Here is a 21,947-nt window from a genome sequence, read left to right on the forward strand (position 1 = left end):
TAAATGTTTTGCTTTGTCTATGTTCCCTATCAGTGAAGAGATTGTTCTCATCAACTAATGGACAAATGTTATTTCTGGTCCTCCTGTTGCTGTTAATATATTTTAATTTAAAAGTTCTTTTTGTTGTCCCTAACAGTAATTGCCAGCTTCAACTCTAATGAAGCTACATGAATCTTCTCCCTGCATTGGCAAACAGCATCTCTGTACTCCTCCTGTATTACTCAACCTCCCTTCCAGTGGCCATATACTTTCTTTTACTGCCAGAACTCTACAATAAGATTCCATGCCTACCTTCTGCCTGCTTGTGTGACTTCCAACATTTTGGAATTGCCTATTGCTGTGTTCTTAAGAGATCTGCTTAAAAAGTGATCAGTACTAATGGCCCCAACATCTTCAGAAGCAGTTTTTATAGGAATCTTACTAAGTAGTTTTCTGAGAATCATGCAGTCTTCTCTCCCCATATTTAGTGTTTCAGTTTTGGTAGCAGCTTTCCTCCCATTACCAAAGATTTTAAGCCCAAGTACTTCATAGTCACTATGGCCAAGACAGTCACCAATTGCCACTTCCAATTAGGAAGAGATAGGGTCTGAGACAAGGCTACAATGTAGGTCCAGGTATGGGCTTAAGGACAGGCTATGCTATGAACTTACAGAATAGAGCTGAAAATGAATGCCTGGGCCTGACCTTAAAAATAGATTTCCTAGACCCACAGGCAATGTGTGCTCAGGGCTATGACAGTAATGACTTGCTTGTCACTGCAAGACATTCACTGTCCTCTAAGAGTTATCTCCTGGGTAGGAATGCCGCATTTATGTTGCAGAGACAGCAGACATTCAGAAGTTCTCCTTATCCTTGTAACATATACAAAACAAAAAGGTTCACTGATAGTTTGGTCTTCATTCTGCCTCACTGACATTAGCCATGTATAACCCTCTGATTCCAGTATCTGCTGACAAACAACATGCATGCCAATACGTGACACTGAACAATCTGAGATGAACCAATTATTCCTTAAAAGAGAAAATAATTGAGTTAATTACAAAGCGTTCATCAGTTTGAGCAAGAATGTACTACACACTTGTAGTAAGAGTTGAAAAGGTGTTTGCCCAAGGCAATCTTTCACACATTTTTGTTCTGATTTAAAATTTTGACACCAGAGTTTTAAAAAGAAGCCCTGACAAAGAAACCATGCAGCGAAACTGGCCTAAGCAGGGATTTATATAGTGATGAGACCACACTTGCTGGGTTTTCTAGAGTATTTGACAATAATTCTCCTCCTTTTCTGGGTCTGGCACTCATAGGGACCCTGTGGTGGGTCCAAAGAAATGGTCTCACACTGAGACCTCTGGTAGTTTACAATGAAAAAATGTCTTCAGCCTGGAGAGTGTCCAAAGATAACTGCATAGCCAGTAATATTTTATTTCCTTTATGCGCTCTTGGAACTTCTGCATTAGACTTTGGCAAGGTAACATCACACTTAATTTTGCATCATGCAGTCAAAAACTGCACTATTAAAAAAAATTATGAACAGTTTACAGGTTATGACTATTGTGCCCTACAGTCATCAAAATTTTTAGAAGTTTTACCCCAGCACTGAAAGCCAAGGCAGATTACATACAAACACTTAGACTGAGGAAAGAAAAAAGGGGTATTTAATTCAAAACTGAAGTCTAGTCACATTTGTGAAATATATACTGAACTGGATAAATAGAGTGGTTTGGTTTTTCATTTATTAGGCACATGCTTCATATTATGCTCTTATAAGGTACAGTTATTTCTGTAGAAGGGGTATTAAGTGAACCTGAAGTCATCATGGTACTACCTGACACGATGTACTTGATCAAAATCAGTAAAACATCATTTCTAGTTATTTAAAATTTAATTGATGTAATAATAGATCTGAGCCTAACACATCCTGTCTTTGCCAAGGACAAAGGGCATCTCCATCAGCTTTTCCCTTTGCACAAGGCTGACAGCTGAAGTCAGCTCCTGTCTCATTAAGCACAGAAATCATATTGCCATCATGTGGTAGTCTAGAGACAGTACAAAACTGGGCAGCTCTCCACTGCTCAATTTCAAAATAGTCATTTCAGTGACAATAAACTATTATTTTATTTCAAGGAGATAGTGAGGCAGCCCTCCAATGGGTATACCTTAAGTATTCCCAAATATCAGAAATTTTGATTTTACTGAATGTAGGAGGAGACAGCTGAAAAGCATCTTAAATCTATTTTCATGAAGTTTGCTTTCTCTCTAGCTAGTTAAATGAGATGCAAAACCAGGAAAGCCATTACGCTCGAGTCCACCTTGGTTGTTTCTGTTATTCACCTTTATTGTGACTCATTATTTAAGTCTGTGTCCTTGTAAGCAACAGCCTGAATTTCCTCTGTCTGTCCCTTCCTTGCACATTTGTGCACCCGGGACATCCTTCTCAGGGGAGAAGCTTTACAGTTGGACTAGATGATCTTGTAAGTCCTTTCCAATCTTGTGATTCTATAATTCTATGATTCTTAAGCTGCAGCATGCTTCATTTCCCAATCTGTACGACAAAAATAATTGTCCCTGCCATGACTCCTCACCACTCCCAGGAAGGATCTATTGGTCTTATCAGATTATCATAATTACAAAGACAAAAAAATTTAACTATTTGGATTCCTAAGTCCCTCAGTGTCTGATTAAGCAGTTTTGTAACAAGTCTGCCTCTAAACAAGCATTCATGAGAACAGGTTGAAAGATAGGATCACATTATGGGGCGGTCTGCACTATAAACTATGCTCACATTTAGTGATACATATGCTTGCAATTACCATCGTACATATGAAAACAGCTATGCATTTCATTACCAATATTTATGTCCTGTAAAATAGACGGTAAGCTCCAGTTGTGATATAATGGAAGTTATATAAATATGTAATATATAATGCAAATTACGGAGTTGCCAAGTATGAATACAATCAATGGTGAAGACTTGTTTATAGCTCACAACGTTCTGTTTAAGATAAATTGTGGATGGCAGTTATATGGCAACAATTTCAGCCTTCAATTTTTAAAATCACTTTATCATTACCCTAAGGAAACAGTCGTCATTTTTACAATGCTATTACCTCTTCACTGTAGGGTATTAAAACTTTTTAGCAGTTTTTTCCTCACATCTTTTGTGAAAGAACTTTCTTACAATATATTTGGAAGAATATTTGTGCCTCTTAAGAAATACTTAAAGAGGTCTCTGACTTATAGACAAACAAAATAATGGTTTTGCTCTTATATTAAAATGTTTCAGAAAAGCAGTTCTTCCGCTGTTAAAAATATTTCTGGGAAACCCATAGGACAAAAAAAACAGAGTTTTTTTGTTTGCTATTTTCTTAAGACTTTCCTAAATTCTTTCCTAAACTTCCTTGCCATTTTTTTTCCTTGACCGGTAGCTTTTTCACCATAGTAACACAAGTATTAAAACAACCACTTCAGTTCCATTGTGTGCAAAGTTGCAAATAAAACCATCCTTACAACTCTCAGATATCAGTATCCAACTGCAGTTCTCACTACGTTAGGAATAATATACAAGAAAGGAGAAAAATCACTGTTTTGGATATTTAATATATGTATATATATATACACACACACTTAATTAGCACACTAAGCTCCTATTAATGAACTAGACTTCCAAGCCTTCATTCACTAACATAATTCAGGCTAATTCCTTTCATTTAGGAAAGAGATTCAGAATATCTTTTACTATTACAAGGTACTTAGCAAGATAAAAAAATCTGAGCACAGCTCTGAAGTTAAATAAGCATAAAATGATTGGAAGTATATAACAGCATATCAACAAACATCTTCAAAATCTTACCCATGGTATCCCAAGAGAGCAACTTAATGTAAAATAATAATATAGCTTTTTTTGTTGGTGGTATTGGAGATAATTTTTTGAATAGAAAATTCTGCAAAAGTGAGAACAACATACAAAGCAATCTGTAAAAGCAGAAAAGCTTATAGCTAAATTGCACAGCAGAAGTTGATGCTTTTGTCAGATATTTACTGTTTATAAAGTATACTGATTTTCCATCTAGGTAAAAGTGCAAGTAAATAAACATATTATTCAGAGGTGTATTAAACTCAATGTTTTTTGGCAGGACTTCGGTATTTTTTTAATTTCATTGGAAATTCTTCAGCATCCCATGTCAGAATACTCTCCTAGATTTTTCCCAGAAGAATGTATTAAACTGCTTTATTTTTTCTATCTATATTACTAAGCTGAGGTCCTTTAAAAGTAAGTGAGGTTGAGTAGAACTAAATAGTAGGTCCAATTTCTACAACAAACCTCAGCCTTGAGAGACATGAAAATTACATCTTGTATAAGGCATTCTCATTCCAGTTGTCAGAGATTTGAGCAAGTGTTAAGCAAACTGAAATATGTATTTATTAGTATTAGATATTTTCTTTGCATTTTTACTTTTTGATTTGATGTCTGCACCTGCTAGACACTTTTGTTTTAATATTCCAGAAAGGAAGGTGTAGACACTAGAAAACATTCTGCAAAGATCCCCTTTGCTTGGAAATCTCTATTTTCTAGATAGGGAAGAAGAAAACAAATGCAGAGCAAGATGGCTGTTTGGCATTATGAATTTTATTCATTAAGAGCCGGATGTACTTACCAACACCAACTCACAGACCAGGTTCACCTACACTAATTCTGTAGTAATAAAAAGAGAGGAAGCAACTGAGAGATTTCCTATCCCATTTCACCTCATTCATTGCATTGGCAAGAGGACTTCGTTGGGCTCTCTCTTATTGAACAGAACATGTCTTAAGATACACCCCTGAGGAACTCTACTTGTAATTTATGATTTCACTTGTTACCTTTGCCAGTGGCATTGTAGTATGTGTGCCCACTTACGTCAATCACCACAACATCAGTAAATCCTGCATCACAACAAATACAAATGCTTCTGTATAAGAAAATATGAAGTTTCTTTGGAACAGTGTCTGAGAACATGACTTTTCTCTGCATCACAAAGCGATTTCTTGCTCCTTAAAGAAAGAAGAAAACTATTTCACAAGACAGAAACAATATAGAAAACTTAGAAAACATATAACAATAAAATCTGGATTTAAGACCTCATCTATACTGTGCCAAAACTCCAAACTGGATGTTCCAAGTTCATACCTTGATAGTTGTAGACTTGATCCCATTTCATGTTTCAGAACCTGCAAATTGTGTCATCGTAAGTGTAAGGTCATTGAAGCATTACCATTTTGGTAGAGAGGTCAAATAACTGGATACATTTCCTCCTCCTCTATAGACGGGTCGCTAACTGAAAAGATGTCAATCTAACAAAAATTAGATCCTTTTGCTGGATGACTACTGGTTTAGCATTAATCCAGTATCAACCATTTTACCAGTATAAGAAGCAGTAGCCTGTACCTGGCACCACAATAATGAGAAAAAAAAAGCATCACAGATATGAAAAGAACTGCCTGCATGCTTAGACCAAAAAAAAAAAAAAAAAAAAAAAAAATTAAAAAAAACTACAAGAAAGGATGTATTTTTACATACATATGTATGAAGACCATTCATATATCCTGGGTTGTTTTGTTTTGACCCTTTTCCTCAATAGGTGATTGACATCAGGATAATTTTCTTTTTGTTCCTATAAGGCAGTCTGTATCTGGTTTAAAGCATACCAGAAAGACATTAAGAACTTAATCAGCAAAAGTATTTTTGCCAAGATGATGCCTTGTACACAGACTTATTTAGAGTTTTGAATCTCACAATTTGCTCATGAGAGGCTCCCTCCCTATTCTGTCCACCTCTTTAGCATCTGCTAATACTTAACAGAGTATTTAATTTCACTTCTAGTCTCAAAAATTGCAGCAGCCAACATTTCCATGTTTAAGACACAAATCAAAAAACAGTCAGCATTGTTAACTTCCCATTTAGTCAGGAGTACCTCCCAAAAAAATCTCAGTAATTACTCTTGATAGGTAGAATTTTGAGTGCTCAACTGGAATTGGGGCTGCTTGTGCTTGACACTGCACCAGCAGAGCCAGGACTCCTGTAGTGTTCCTGCTTCCCAGAACCCAACATTTAAATCTGCATGTCAGGCCAACAGTGCAGAAGTAAACGGAGCAGATGATGTGAATACTAACTTAATTGCTAAGCTGTCCCAGAGATGTAAGCAGCTTACAGAGGATAATCAGTTCTGAACACCGTAACGTTTGAAAGGATGCTTCAATCAGATATTATAGTTTATGCCCTAAAAAAAATTGAAGAGCTAGAAGTAAAACAACAGCGGATACTGCCGAGGCAAAAAGCAGTGAGATAATTAGGGACAGCAACAGGCAGTCGTATACATTTCTCTCATTTCTTGCCAAGCCACATTGCTATATAGCCCTTGTTTCCTTTCAGGAATATGATCACCCCTGGAAGTGGTAACAAAGTCATTCTCCAATTGCTCTTCTCTATCTAGTATCTAATTTCTAAACCAGATACCTCCTCCTGTCCATATAGGAACTGTAAGCTCTCCTCCAAACCACATTTTCAATGAGAAGACTCTCGAGCCAAATACTTCTGTCTAGAACCACAGAAATTCTCCCATTTAATTGAATTCCAACTCAGGAGATTCCAGTAGGATGTCTAGACAACTACCAGCAATTTAACTAAACAGCTTTCTCATAATTACATTAGAAAAAATGCATGGCTTTCTGAGATGGCTTAATTATGTGTTAAAAGAGCTGTAAAATAAACTTTCCTAAAGAAAATACTTGGCATGGTTTAGTTTCAACTACTGGTCTGGTGGCACACCATCCTTTTGCTAGAAGTACCACAACAGAATGCACAGCTCCCCACATTAACTGCATTCAGGGTGCAGATCTTTGTCTAGATGGTTTATATAGGGCATAGTAGCTTGAAACAATAACAAGAAATAGGGTGTTCAGGAGGAGAAGAAAACAAACAAACAAACAAACAAACAAACAAAAAACAGCTGTGATTCACAAATAAATGGAACATTCCAAAGAAGTTTCAAGTGTCAGGCAGCAGCAAATACTAAAAGAAAAGTTTTTTAAGAGATATTTTCTTTTCTCCTTCAACCTACACTGCTTCTGAGAGATGTATCTTAAGGTAGGTCAGAAAAGAAATGCTTCTCAGTTTTTTTGGAAGAAATTTTAATTAAAAATAACATTTTAGCTAGTTTCTCTTCTTATTCACAATATTTTTTGTGGCAAGTGTGCAATAAACTTATTTTATCAACTGAAATATAGAGTGTTTTCTAGTTAAATAATAAATATTTAATTAAAAAAAACAACTTACAGATCCTCCACCACAGACGTGCCAGTCACCAATAACAAAGGAGAGAAGCCAACTTATGGCCTAAGATCTTGGTTCTGCTGGAAAAATTTCTGCAAGTTAGATGCAGGTTTTTCCATCTGCATCAGAAAATCTCACCTGTAATCAAGCTGCCTTGAAATGCACACCTTGATTTCACATGTGAAGGAAGTGTACACAAATGCATACGCCATTTACAGAGGTTTACTCTGATCTAGGATGTTTCAGAAAGACTGCCAAGGCTTGTGTAGCGCTCAGAGCTATTACCCCCTGCTATTCTACCAACTAGGCACAAAGGATGCTGCCAGGGGTGACCACAGAAGCAGCAGACATGACTAGAGGCTCTGGCAGTGATAGACAGCCACTCAGCGTTTCGATGATGTTTTTGATTCTTTGGGTGAAAGGCCTGAAATGCATTACAAAGGCTTCCTTCAGAGAACTAAAAGAACCATTTGTAGGCCTTGATCCTCATGGGGGAATTTTATCACCCTGAAACATACTAAAGGGACCACGCATCAGTCCCCAGGAAGGTCACGCAGCAAATAAACCTGAAAGCCATTTTAAACATGTGAAGGAAAGGATGGATAAATAGACAAACAGGAAATTTGCAGTATGAACTACAAAGTCCTCCATCAGGGTAGGAATGATTCTATACACCAGTACAGGATGGGGGTCAACCAACAAGAAAGCAGCTTTGCAAAGAAGGCCCTAGTGGACATGAAGCTGACCATGACCAAGCAATACATACCTGTGACAAAGAAGGCCAACAGTACTTTGGACTATATTAGGACAAATGTTCCCAGTAGGTCTGGGAGACAGGTACTTCCCTTCTGCTCAGCATTGGTTTAAGGATGAATCTGGAGCATTGGACCCAGGTCTGGGTTCCTCGCTGCAAGAAGTGAAGGTGCACATCCAATGAAGGGTTACAGAGATTAAGGGACTGGAGCATCTGACATATGAAAACAAAGGGGCTGGCACTGTTTAGCCTGAATAAGAAAATGCTTAAAGGAATCTTACCAATGTATGCAAATCCCAGAGTGGGGAAAAATAAAAATGAAGCTGAACTTTTATCAGCGGTATGTAGTGACTGGACAAGAGATAGTGAGCACCACCAGAAATTCCATTTAAACATAAGAAAAACAAACAATTTTATGGTGATGGCAGTCAAGCAGCAGAACAGTGTTCACTCTTGGTAATTTTAAAGCTGCAATTAGACAATGTCCTGAGCATCCTCATCTTATTGGCCTACTTTGAGTAGAAGGGTTGAACTAGATGGTTTCCAGAGATCACTCCAACCTCAACTATTCTTTCATTAAATTATGGGAGGTGTTAATGTCTAAGCTAGTAACTAACTTATAGCAGCTTTGTTTTTAAAATATTTTCACCTTATCTTGAAGATTAAATAAGGTTGAGTATAACACAAATGCCAACAGTATCATAGAATCATAGAATGACCAGAGTTGAAAAGGAACCACAATGATCATCCAGTTTCAACCCCCTGCTATGTGCAGGGTCGCCAACCACCAGACCAGGTTGCCCAGAGCCACATCCAGCCTGGCCTTGAATGCCTCCAGGGATGGGGCATCCACAGCCTCCTTGGGCAATCTGTTCTGGCCTGTCACCAATCTCTGAGTGCAAAACTTCCTCCTAATATGTAACCTAAACTTCCCCTGTCTCAGTTTAAAACCATTCACCCTTGTCCTATCACTATCCACCCTCTTATACAGCCGTTCCCCCTCCAGTTTTTATGCTCCCTTCAAGTACTGGAAGGCCACAATGAGGTTTCCCCAGAGCCTTCTCTTCTCCAAGCTGAACAAGCCCAGTTCCCTCAACCTTTCTTCACAGGAGAGGTGCTCCAGTCCTCTGATCATCTTAGTGGCCCTCCTCTGGACCCATTCCAAGACTGCATCTTTCTTGTGCTGTGGGCCCCATGACTGGATGCAGTACTCCAGATGGAGTATATACAACATATCTACAAGACTTCTTCAAGAACCATTCTTTTCACTGAACAGCTGACAAGTAAAATTGAGATTCAAGCCTGTACCTTCTGTTGTGTGCAATACTGCAATTTTTTTCCTCAAAAAATGTTATATTTACATATATCTTAATGCCAGGAGCTTTTCTTATTCCAAAATATCCCCAGGATAACCTTATTTTCTTCATGCACAAAAGCTCCCTTTCACTAACACAAGCATACATATTTACGAATATATGGAATATATTTTCATCACCTCTTTAAATTCTTAATCCTGCAGAGAATATTCATGTTCAACATTCATTAGTGTATCATATAAACAAGAAGCATGTAAATACAGCTGCAATTAGCTTTTTTAACTTTATCTCCTTAGGACTGTCCTTTCAGAAAGTCAACTAGCTGCAATCAGCTTAACGAACCATACACAGAAACAGCCTGTGCATGTCTCTTATCCAAACATCTGCTTTGAGCCTGGCAGATAAAGTATTTGCACATACGGAAAATTTCAGACATGGGGTTACCATGTAGGCCAAGATCATGAACTTTTGTCTCTTGTTTCATAGATATAAATTACTGTATGATTCTATTTGCCACATTCTGGTGAACCTTAGCCAGGAGATATTTCTAAGCAGTGTACTTCACAGTCCCATTGTTTCCAATGTGCATGTCAGTAATTACATTTAAAAAAAAAAACCAACAACTTTCCAATCACTCTCATCATTTATTCCACTGCTTAATCAGACATCAGAATTTTACTGTCAGGAGCGTATCTAATACTACAGGCTTTCTTAGATTTCTTTCATTATCACCTGCAACGTCACAAGGTTCCCAAACTTGGGATCGCACTAAAAGGGTTTCCCTTGTGATCTCTTTTGCCTTTATTGCAAGTGAAAATAATTTATTACCTCCTCAACAGTATACCAAAGCAGCAGCGATGGTTAGCATGTGAAAGGTGGTACAAAGGACCAAGGACATACCCATTTCAGCTTTCATTAGGAGCACCAACACACTGGTTATCTACTTGTTGTAACCAATGAGGTTGTGGATGGATTTTTTCTTTTTTTCCTCACCATCTGTTTCCACATTCATCAGAAAAAGCAGTAGTTTCACTTCAGTTCTGTGATGCCGAGGGCTGAGTTTGGTACTACCTGGCGTCACAGAAGATGTTTTACTGTCACAAAGTAATCGCTCACAGCATCTGTCTCTGCAAAGTGACTACTACACCACCGCTGTCAGCAGGTTAAATCTGTGATTACTTTCAAAGTTAGTGATTCATCCCTTGCTTCAGCCTATCCAATCTACTTCTGTATTTTAACTGAGAGTCAATCCTTTAAATCGTGAAGTAGAGTCATGAAATAGGTACAGGATTTTACATCAGCAGCAAACCAGCCAGGTTTCCCAGCACCACTGTCACATGTTCCCAAGCTTGCATACATGTTTTTGTACTCTTAGCCTGTGTAGTAGTTTCTCCCACAGGCCAGAACGGGCACAGAGTTCTCAGCTGTTCCCATCATCTTGCAGTATTTAAGCTCTTAGAAGTGGGGCTGGAAGAATATGAGATTTTTAAAAACACTAACACTTTGCAGCCTGACCTAGCTGTAGATGATGCTGTTCACTGCAGGGGAGTTGGACTAGATGACCTTTAAAGGTCCCTTACAATTTAAAGGTCCCTTCCAATTCTAATGATTCTATGATCCTATTTAAAAAAAAAAAACAAAACACAGCCTGACTGGCTGGTCAGTTCTGTCCAGGTTTTTTTTCTTTCACCCATCACCACCAGCTGCAGCATTACCTTACCTGCACCTCCCATCTGAACGTAACTGTAATTCAGCACACCTTAAACAATTATCAAACAAGCTATGGAAAATGACTCCCTGAAGTCAGCTTCCCCTTCTTTCAGGTGCTGAGGGAAGGCTTCCCCCTCTTCATGCCCAGAAAAAATCCTGTGGGGCTGCTCTACTTGTATGAAGACATCACCCACACTAAGTACTTTAGGCTTTCCAATGGAAATCAGTGTCACCCTCTATTCTGCCAGAATCATCAGAATTTCCCAGGACTGTATGCAATCAGCTTTCCCAGAGCTGCTCCTGCAGTTTCTGTATTTGAAACATCACATGCAATCCTTACTGATGAAGCACAGTTTGCAGAGGACAGTCCCACTTAGTGCTGAGTATGAGCAATGTTCTCTCAAGAAGTTTTTTTCTGTCCTCTCAGAACATATTTCAGACACAGTTAAAGTTATTGACTATTTCTTCTGGAGAGGAAATGCGGGATAAGGAGCTTATTAAGCATGTCAAGAGCACCTTAACTGGGGAGGATATTACCAATAATGTTGCTATTTCTGCATTTACTCATTTCTTATATCTGTCTCCAGAAGAGCTGGAACACTATGCAAAAAGCCCCAGTCCAAAAGTTGACTAATTAACCCTTCAAAAGAGAAAGAAATCCTTACATTAAGAAGACCAGCTGTAAAATGACCCAGTGGACATATCCTTCTCTTAGTGACTGAATAAACTATTTTCTCCCTTGCTCTCAGGGAGTTCCTGCATCCACACATCCACTGAGGAGCCAGGAGGCAGAACACAGCTGCCTGCTGCAGGAAACACCAAACATGAGGAATGCAGACAGCAGTTTTATTAACATCCAAGTGACACTGAACTCATGAAAAGAAAAACCCTCTGCATTTCTGAAGTTGGTTATATTCCAAGTAACAACCTACAGCATGGCCCTTCCTGAATCCATAACCTGTTGAAAACAGGACGTGTTCTGGTGAAGTCTGTGTTTGCATGAGCCACAGTCCTTGCAGATCTCATTAATGTCACTTAAGCCTCAGTTTAGCAACTGTTGCAGCACAGCTGTGTGCATGACAGTGCAGCCTTCTCTCATGTCAGCACAAGATGTTCAGTTTTGTAAATCAGGCAGTAAAAAAAGCACTCCAGATAAGCTCTTTCACTGTTTTACTTGCCCTTCGTCAACTCAGCAACTCAGCCACTTGCCAGGAGCTAGATCTTGGGTACTTCAATGCTTTCAAGAAGGTTAAAAAGGGAACACATTCATAATCCTTACTATCAGAATAGTGATAAGTTTCACAGGAGACATCACATAGAAGAGAGGGAAATTACGACTGAGTTCCTGAGAAAGCACAAGCCACTGATGCTTTGATAAGCATCTGTACTTCACTGTCTTCTTTCTCACTTTCATCTGAAAGTCCTTTAGCCATCTTCCACCACTGTTATTGTTACGCTGACTGTAATATCACAGACATAAACTTTAAAGCAGTCAGCTGCATGACATCAGCACAGCTGCACAGCCAGTCTGATTGCTCAGGGTGATGTCATCTGACAGTTCACAACCTGTCCTCCCAGACACTGTTTTCCCCTACAAGGTACCCCAGCCAGTAGTGAATTTATATCCAGGCTATAATGTGTTCCAGAGAAACCGTAAAGTCATTTCACTGAAAACATGCTTCAGGCTGTTGTTAAAGACTGAAAAAGAAATAGGGCTTTTTTGCTTATTCACACCGATAGCTGTTTTTTGTGCAAGCCACATGATGAATCTTGACAAGAGCCAGGCACTGTGCCTACTGGACACAGACCACTGTGACTGCTTCCTACCTGTATAGCTCTTCTGCCTGATGCTTTCTTCCTACTCCCTCTGAAGTGCTTTCATCCAGCTTCTGTCTGCTTTCACAGCTGGCTAGTTTAAAAAACTCACACTTTTGCCCAAGCAGTGCTTAAACTTTTGATAGCTCAATACTCAGTGTACTTACTGGGCTGCATTTCAGACAGTTTTTCAAAATAAATGAATAAATAAATAAGTAAACAGCCCAAATAAAAACCCAACTCATTATTTCAACACAATGTACTACTGAATAACAACAGGACTACATTTAGTAGTGTTGCAATTATTGATACTCTGTAACTAAGTATGCTTTAAGATCATTGTAATCTGCCACAGTTATCTTGTCATTTTTATGTTTAAATCAACAGCCTTGTTGGTATATCTTAAGACGCTACACCGCTGTAGAACAAAACACAACCACAGAAGATTCAGGTGACTAAAATTATTAATAAAGAGCAGAAATATTTTTTTAGGTAGTCTGTGCTTCCACTTGCACTGTTCACCAAAGACTGCAGCACAACCATTTCTCAGATGAAGATGTCCAACAATAACAACAAAATGGCAAAAGAGAAAAAAATCTTAGATTTTTGTTGGTGGTGGTGGTGGTTTTGTTGCTTGTTTGTTTTTCTGGGTTTTTTTTCCCCATCTTATATTGGACAATCTTTTTCTGCACAAGATATTCAGACAAATACTCTTGGCTGTCAACATATGAATGTTGGAATATAAACTGTTACCATTCACCATCGCTTCTCCCATCCAAGCTAAGCATTTTATAGGCGTGTAGGGAGCAACACACTGAATGGACAGCTATAGGTCCTCAGAGAACTGTCAATTAGCCAGGATGTCTCCAAAGAGTCTAGAACAACTTTTCAAACATGTTAGAACAGACTCTTATTTTCAGAAAAGGAACAAGAATTCAAATTCAGTTCACACAAGATTTCATAGTTATACAACTGCCTGCGCTGTCAAATGCAAGCAGCACAGCACAAGATAGAGAAGCACAGCTAACAGTAATGACTACCAAAAAAAAAAAAAAAAAAAAAAAGTCTACATGGTTAATTTCACCCTCTACACAATATTTCCTCTCATCAGTATGCCTGTCTCAAGAATAGAACACCAGCTCGAAGGGGAAGGACAGAACACAGTTAGAAGGAATGATAGCATTCCTCCCAAGAAAATGAACTGCTGGGAAAAACACTCTTTCCCCCAAAAAGGCATCTGGATCTAATAGGCAGTAGTCAGGTAATTTTTATTAACACAAAACTTACACTGGTCCCCGCGTACACAAAGTTTATACTCTTTACACTTGCAATGAACCAAGATACTTTTTATGTTTGAATGTAAGCCAAGAGAACTTTGGCACCCATATTTGTATTCAGGAAGATGATTTCAGAAGCACTGGGACTGGAATTGAACTATAATGTCATACTTGAACAAGTAAAACCAAAAACAACCCATGAATAACCATTATCAGTGAAAGCAGCCCTACTGGACTATGCAGCCCTACTGGACTATGTAGCCTGTCACTGTAAGAAAGCATTGCACAGACCAACTCTAAGGATTCTATGATTTGTGCAAAGTAGTACCTATTTCACTTGGAAAAAGAAAAGATGTTTTATCAGTTAGATACATTAAAAATAAGATTAAAATGTTGCTAAGTCCATCTCCACTGACAGATTTGATTACTCCTACAAACAACGCTAGTATTTATGTTCCCCCAACAACTGTGATGGAAGATTAAGCCAATACATAATCTGTGGGCCAACTATTTTTCTATCTCTGAAGCTTTCTTTAAGAGAGAGAAGACTCTTTGATTGTACCAGTCTAAGAGGAAATAAAGCTATGATGGCCTACTTAATTTTAATTATTTTCATCATAAGACACAATCAAGTACCAAAGCAAGTGCTCAGCATTTACTTATGATTGTGTTAGAATCATTAACTTCTGTAAACCAAATACACATAATCATGCTCTGTAAACACTACAAACCATTCTGTTGAAGTAGAACAGGCTGTCTTTCACGTCACTGTGTATTTTTAAAAAGGAAATTTTAAAGGAAGTCTTCCAGGCCTGGCACTGCTTTTGGACATAATAAAGTTAACTATTCCCAAACTAACACTTCTCTCCACTGTTTCTAAAAGATCTTTGCACAGCAGAGAGAAATCTGCTCAGCTGCTGAAGACCTAGGCTGTCCTCCAGAGCTACTGCTGAGTGCCCTGAGGTGATGCAGAGCCCTGCTGCTTCCTCACCAGCAGTCACTGAAGCAGCAATTGCTCAGGGACTGTCTAGACTGACTCACAGATTCCCATCACCACACTCTGAAGAACACATTTGCTCTAGGGCACAAGTGTCTTTCTCATCCTATGGTCTTTTAAGCCAGTTTAACATCTACTTAAAGAAATCAAGTCCTGTTTTAATCATCATGAGTAGCACTACTAGCCCACAGATGGGACTCAGCATCACTGTTTAATACAGGTCCTCACTCCCTTCCCCTCCCATCCCCAACAGAAAGAGGAGCTCAGGAGAACCACATATATCAATATTGCAATATAAAATCAGGTCAGAGAAGTGATACAAAGCAACTAATTTTGTTTTCTTTTTCTAAGTGGAGTTTGATTAAAGCCTACTGGGTGTCCGAACTTGATGCACTTGTCAGCTTCTACAGCTCCAGCTTGCATCAAACTGTCACTTAGGATCCCCACCCATTGATAAGAGAAAAAAATAAATAATTCTTCTAATTACACAGCACACACCATTCAACCTGCACCCAGGTAACAGAGAACTTAAGAGAACCCATCAATGAGTAATTACAGCTTGGTCAGCAATACGTACCACAAGTCCCCCTGGTAACATCTTGGCTATCATTGCAGGAATGGGGTGAAGGAAAAACAACATAGCCCTGAATGAGATGATGAGAGATCCTGCAAGTTCAGCATCTCTTAAACATTGGTTCATTAAAAATTAAATAAATAAATAAAAGGATACCTGCTACACGGACTTTTATGCTAAGGTGCAATTTCGAGCTTATGAGTGAGCATGATTTCTTAAGGGAATACTTGACTGCGAGTGGAAAAAGCACACCTGATACACACTTATTTGCGGTTTCTGCTAATACACTACAAAACTTCACCCCTTTTCTGCTCTCAGCTGTGAGGACAGCCTAGTCTCAACACCCACTGAGTTAACTCATACCTTCTGATTTCTCTGCATGAAGGGCGTTTCAGTATTTCATCTCTGTAAAAAGTTAGAAACACATTTATGCATCACATCCTCCATCTCCATGCAAAACGCAAAGGAAATCGCTCAGCCGCATGCTGAGCAGCTCTGGTTCAGGTGTCTCAGACTGAACCCGTCCTACAGAAAGAAAGGGTTCATAACACCCCTGGTTTCCCAGACACAGGAAAAGTTTCAGTCAGCTTTGAAGTCAAAACAGCTGTCTAGTTTACCTTGGCTTGCCCTGCCACCAAAAAGCAGAAATTAACTCAGCCATACAGGAATCTCCTCACATGATTCTGCCGAGCATCTCAGCTGTTGCTATTAGAAGGAGTGTACTCAGGATCCTGTGCTCACCTGTATGGAACTGCAGGTATGGACCACAGAAGCTTAGTACAGTGCCTGGGCAATTTCTTACAGCAAGCACAGCACGCCTTTTGTTGTCCTCATGATCATTTCTGATTACATAACTGCGTCCAGGATATTATACAAAGAAAAGCAATGCAAACCAGTTACTTCCTCAGTCCCTCGTACAGCTGGTGCCCTCGATGTCCCTGCTGCTGCCACCGCAGCGGCCAGACCAGACCACGCGGCCCTGCGGCGCTTCTCCGCAGGCACTCTCCTTCGAGTAAACACCAGAGGGCAACAGATGCCCTCTCAATAGGCAGAGGGAGCCTTAAAGGCTTAGTCCTTCCGCACCGCTAGGGAAAGCAAGTCCCTCCTTGGTTTCAGACTCCAATGTGACTCCTGTGCGAAGCACAGCCATGTAAAGCGAGCAGCAGGAGCAAGTGCTTGCTTCTTGCATGCCAGCTGCTTTCCCTGTCCCTTATTCCTCCTGCCACTCCTCTGTCTCACTGAAGGGCCATACTTGTCTTTTGAGGACATAAATGTAATCATAGAATCACAAAAACCAATACACCACACTAAGTTTATAATCTTTTCTCTACTAAATTATATATATATATAATCTATACTTGGAAACAATTGTTCTAGTAGAAGAGAGGATTAGGGATTAATGAGGTGCATTCTAACATTTTAACAACTGAGAGAGGAGAAAGAGGGACTTGGGCTAGCTTCCATGCAGCAGTCTTCCAATACTGGTGAATAACCTCACATATTCCCAATTTCTGAAAGACAAATTCATCACCCTGATATGATCTTTTGACTTCTGCCCTGCAGCGGTCCCACAAGGAAGAAATGTAATGGTCTTCTGTTTATAAATGAACATACTGTTTTCCAAAAAGGTGGAAAAGAGAAGCTACTTGAGCTTATTAATTTGTACATAAAATTAGATAAAGAAGTAATATAATTAGACAAGTTATACGCAGCCTTTCCCTCTTAATGGTTAGCAAATTTGTACCAAGTTAATAAGGGGAATAGTTTTGCCATTTGAAATTTTTCATGCAAGTCGGAGAGGATAAATCCCATTCTGCTTGGTTGTTTGACAATTAAAGTTTAACAGGAGCACATTTCATTCATATTTTTAGGCATCATTACTGATTGCATGAAATAAGAATGAAGGAAAAGAGTTTGAAGCAGAATAAACTATGGCTGTGTTTTGAATGAACGGTTCATGTGAAACAACTGCCAGAGTTTAACAGGGAACAAAGGGGTGAGCACAGCCACACACTGGATAGCTTTGATTCAGATCAGAAGTACAACATCTGCTCCCTGAGACAAGTACAGGTATAATGACTTTCCATGAAGCAAATGCTGGTGACTTTAAAACACACTGCTTGTATCAAACAAGACTGATACTATTCTGACCAAGTCCTTCCTAGCACTTTACTACAGGAAGCCCTCAAGCCTCCTACTTGCTACTGAGTACCTGCTGATAAAGTGACCCATGGAATCTTTCTCTGATCACAGAAGAGCTCTGTTACCATGTCAGCCACTTCATTCATTCAAGCAGCAATTATTTGCTTTTTGTAGGCACAGCAGTTTATGAAGTGACCTCAGATAACAGCATTACTATATGAGAGAGCTTGCCTCTCCCTTAAGAAAAGTTCATCAATAAATTCTATATACAGATATAGAGATATACAGATTCCAAAGATGTTTGCAAAACAAAACAAACAAAACAAACAAACAAAAACAACTGGAAGTGCAATAAGAGAAGGGGGAAGATGAAATAAAACCATCATCTTTAATTACCCTATAGCATCCTTTGTGTATCTTCTCTCTTCTCATCCAAAATATTCCTGTTTCAAAGCACAGAAGACTTGCCTTTGGTATGAATGAGAACAGCGTAACTGAAGTAGGCTGCTTTATATAAGTTCCTTTACTTTTCTTATGAAGCAAGATGCTACAGGAGAAAGGCAATTAAAATAAAAGTCTGCCTGTCAGAGCAATTCAGCTCTGTGACACAAAACCAAACTTTCTGCTACTCGAGCTGCTGGTTAAATATGGCTGAGTAACAAGGCACACTTTTCAAAGCCAATAGCTAATTCAATATACCAGATTTTCTCAAGTGCCAGATATTGCCTGGATTAGAGTCATTAAAAAGCTGAAAGCCTACAGCTGATGAGAGATGAATGCTCAGTTTCTAATCATAGATATTTATAACACTTTGTATTTCTTAAAAAAAAAAAAAAAATGAGGTCCTATTCGAAATTTATTTTTCCTATCCTAAAATAAGTTGTAGGCACCTGTTCTGCCCACTTTCTTAGTCTCAATGCACAACTCCATTTCCCACACACCTTAACTAAACTCAGAAGTACCACAAGAAGAATTTATTTAAGGAACAGGAGAGACATGGACCTGTTGGAGCACATCCACAGGAGGGCCACAGAAATTATCCAAGGAGTGGAACGCATCCTTATAATGGACAGACTGAGAGAGCTGAGGCTGTTCAATCTGGAGAAGGCTCCAAGGTGACCTGATAGCGGCCTTTCAGTATCTAAAGGGAGGCTGTAAGAAAGAAGGGAACAGATTCTTTAGCAGGGTCTGTAGTTACAGGACAAGGGGAAATGGTTTCAAAATAAAAGAGGGAAGACTTGGGCTGGATATAAAGACGAAGGTTTTACAGTAAAAGTGTGAGGCACTGAAACAGATTGCCTAGAGAGGTATCTCCCATCACCTGAAGTTCTCTTTACAATTTTTCTGTTTCTCCTTCTCCTCTTAAGTAGGCTTGGGACGGAAAGCTGAAATGGTATTTTTGTAGTTCAGTTTCCTTCCTCTGGCTTCTCTAACCTCCATCATACTTGCTGATCTTGAATGCAAAAGTTACTCCTAACCTGTGTGTCTATATTTCTTATGGCAAGACTATGGGGGCTCAGCTTCTAGAAGGACACATGTTATACATATCGTATGCATTCCAAATTATTTATTATAATTAGCAAGTAACCATATAGTTTATTTTGAAGACTTTGGTTTCAAGCACAGAGTGTTGAAAATAAATATAACCTTACATTTTTCTTGCATAGGAGAGGAAGAAGCAGAAACAATGCTATACTTAAATGTAATTATAATTAATAATTACAGTAGTTAGCAATACATACTAGTGATAACTAGAAGTGATAAGTACTAATTAATAGATATTTATCTATTATTAATGTAACTAATACAATAAAAATAATGTCTATATATGTACCTATCTCTATATAAACAGGGAGAGGTACATATAATTATATATTATTAATGTCTTACACACACCTTCATCCTGATCAGCCAGAGAGAACAGGATGAGGCCATTGGTACCATCTGTATGTTTGCCTGTGTTGATCCATGTGGCCAGGTGTGTGGTATATATATTCCCACTGGAAATACATGCTCAGCCTCCCTGCTGGGCGGCACATGGGGCACAGGGCTGCAGCAGTCTCCTTGTTATGTTAATGGATACAGCTGCCCCAACACACATGATATCACTGGAATTCATTATGTATTCTACATGTTCTTATAACCATCGATTCTGTAAATTACTAGTCACGATGACATCAGGAGGGCAGCCTAACCAACTTGGATGGCCACAATCAATGCAATGATCAAGAAGGCTGGCTTCAGTTGCCTTCAGTTTCAGCCAAATGACTGACTACTCCCTGCTTAACCGAGGGCAGTTTCTGCTACACACATCATGCAAGAGGTTAAGACTCTCTAAAGGACTGTATTTCTTCCTGTGCCCTTTCCAAGAGCGTGAAGACAGACCTCAAAACTGTTTGACCAAAAGCAGAACAAAGTCTCATTAAGTTTTCAGACACACTTTCACACACTATGTTCATTCATTTTTTCTTCAACATCGGAGCAGAAATAGAATTTCCAATCTGCATGCCAGGAAAGTAATAAAACTCAGTTTTTTACCAATAGTTAGAGAAGGGTGAAAAACCATCAGTTATCCTAAGGATAGAGGGGAAATCTGACTAAGAAACATTTCAGTATATGAGAGAGGGAAGAAAATATTCCCGGCTGATATGTTTTCTTTCCAGGTAGCACATCATGATCATGACAAAATTCACCAGTGAGATTTTAGGGAATCAAATCCAGTTATTTTCCTTTCCCTTGGTTTTGAAGAGATTAAAAAAATTTTTTGCTTATGCTTTCCTACTGCCACCTCTTCCCCAAGTGATGCAGCTGATATGGCACTTGCCAAGTCAGACACTACCATTCATGTACCAGGGCCCTGACAAGTTGAAATACTTCACAGCTTCTCAGAAATCCAACATCAAAATTAAGAAATCTGATTGACCATTTTTCACTTGTCCTCTGAAGATGATGTAAAGAAAACATACAAACTACATCCACCTAATGGGTGCCAGCGAGTTGCCTGCATTTAATGGCTTCTCTTTCTTGAATGCAGACTCCCAAAGACAAACTCTGTGCTTACGGACTACAAACAGGACAAACTCACCAGTTGCCTTTTTAGGTAATAAATATTTATTCCCCTGGCTCTTTCATTTGCTGTCCAGATTTCTTCCTATCTTTCATCAGGAGCAAGAAACAGAGATTAGGGTAAACTTTCAGCAACTATTAAAAGGTTTTAAGGAGAACAATGGAATGGAAGATTCTGTCATAGGGGAAAAAATCACCTTTAAACAGAAAAGAGAAAGTGGGATATTGTTTTTGTAGCAAAGAGATCTGATTCCAATGCAGACGCCATTAGCAACGTCTAGAGCTAGATTTCCTAGATACAGCTCCAGGTGTAAGAAAGAGGATGCTGTCCCAGCCCAACTGACTCTCCAGATCTGCAGAAAAAAAGCATCAAGTGGCTGTTCTTGGTCTGTGTATTGTTTTACATGTTAAATAGCTGAGTTCTAAGTTTCTCTCTTACCAGGAGTCAGGGAAAGCAGCTGCAGATTTATGTTGTAAGAAATGCCGTACAGGATGACAAACTTAAACATCACAATCTAAACTTGTAGGAAGCTTTCAGACAAAGTGTGAACAGTTTGCATGAAGGAATATACACTTCTTTAAGGAAATTTAAAAGATGGAAGCCACAGTGTAGACCAGACTGAGTAACAGTCATATGCCAAGGCAGCACAATGCTTTGACATGAAGGGAAAAACAGAAAAAGCAGAAGACTGACGTACCGTGGAAGACACCAGTCAGCAGCATCTCAGGCCAAGAAAGACAAGGGGGTTGCAGGAAAATAATGAGAGAACAAAAATCATGTTGGGCTATAGAAATATCATCTCTTGACTCTGATTCAAGCTTCTCAGAGCTGAGCTCATGTAGATGAGTGACAGGTTCCTCCCCTCTTTGCTGTCTCAAAAAAAACCAGCACTATCCAGAATAAAAACTATTAAGACAGAATGAAGAGCTGAATTTGCTATAAAACTCAAGCCTTCAAATGTATAAAAAGAAAAATTACATTCTTATCCC

This window comes from Lagopus leucura, unplaced genomic scaffold (assembly GCF_019238085.1).
Source record: "Lagopus leucura isolate 7727_CA_CO unplaced genomic scaffold, USGS_WTPT01 Super-Scaffold_100002, whole genome shotgun sequence".
NCBI lineage: Eukaryota > Metazoa > Chordata > Aves > Galliformes > Phasianidae > Lagopus > Lagopus leucura.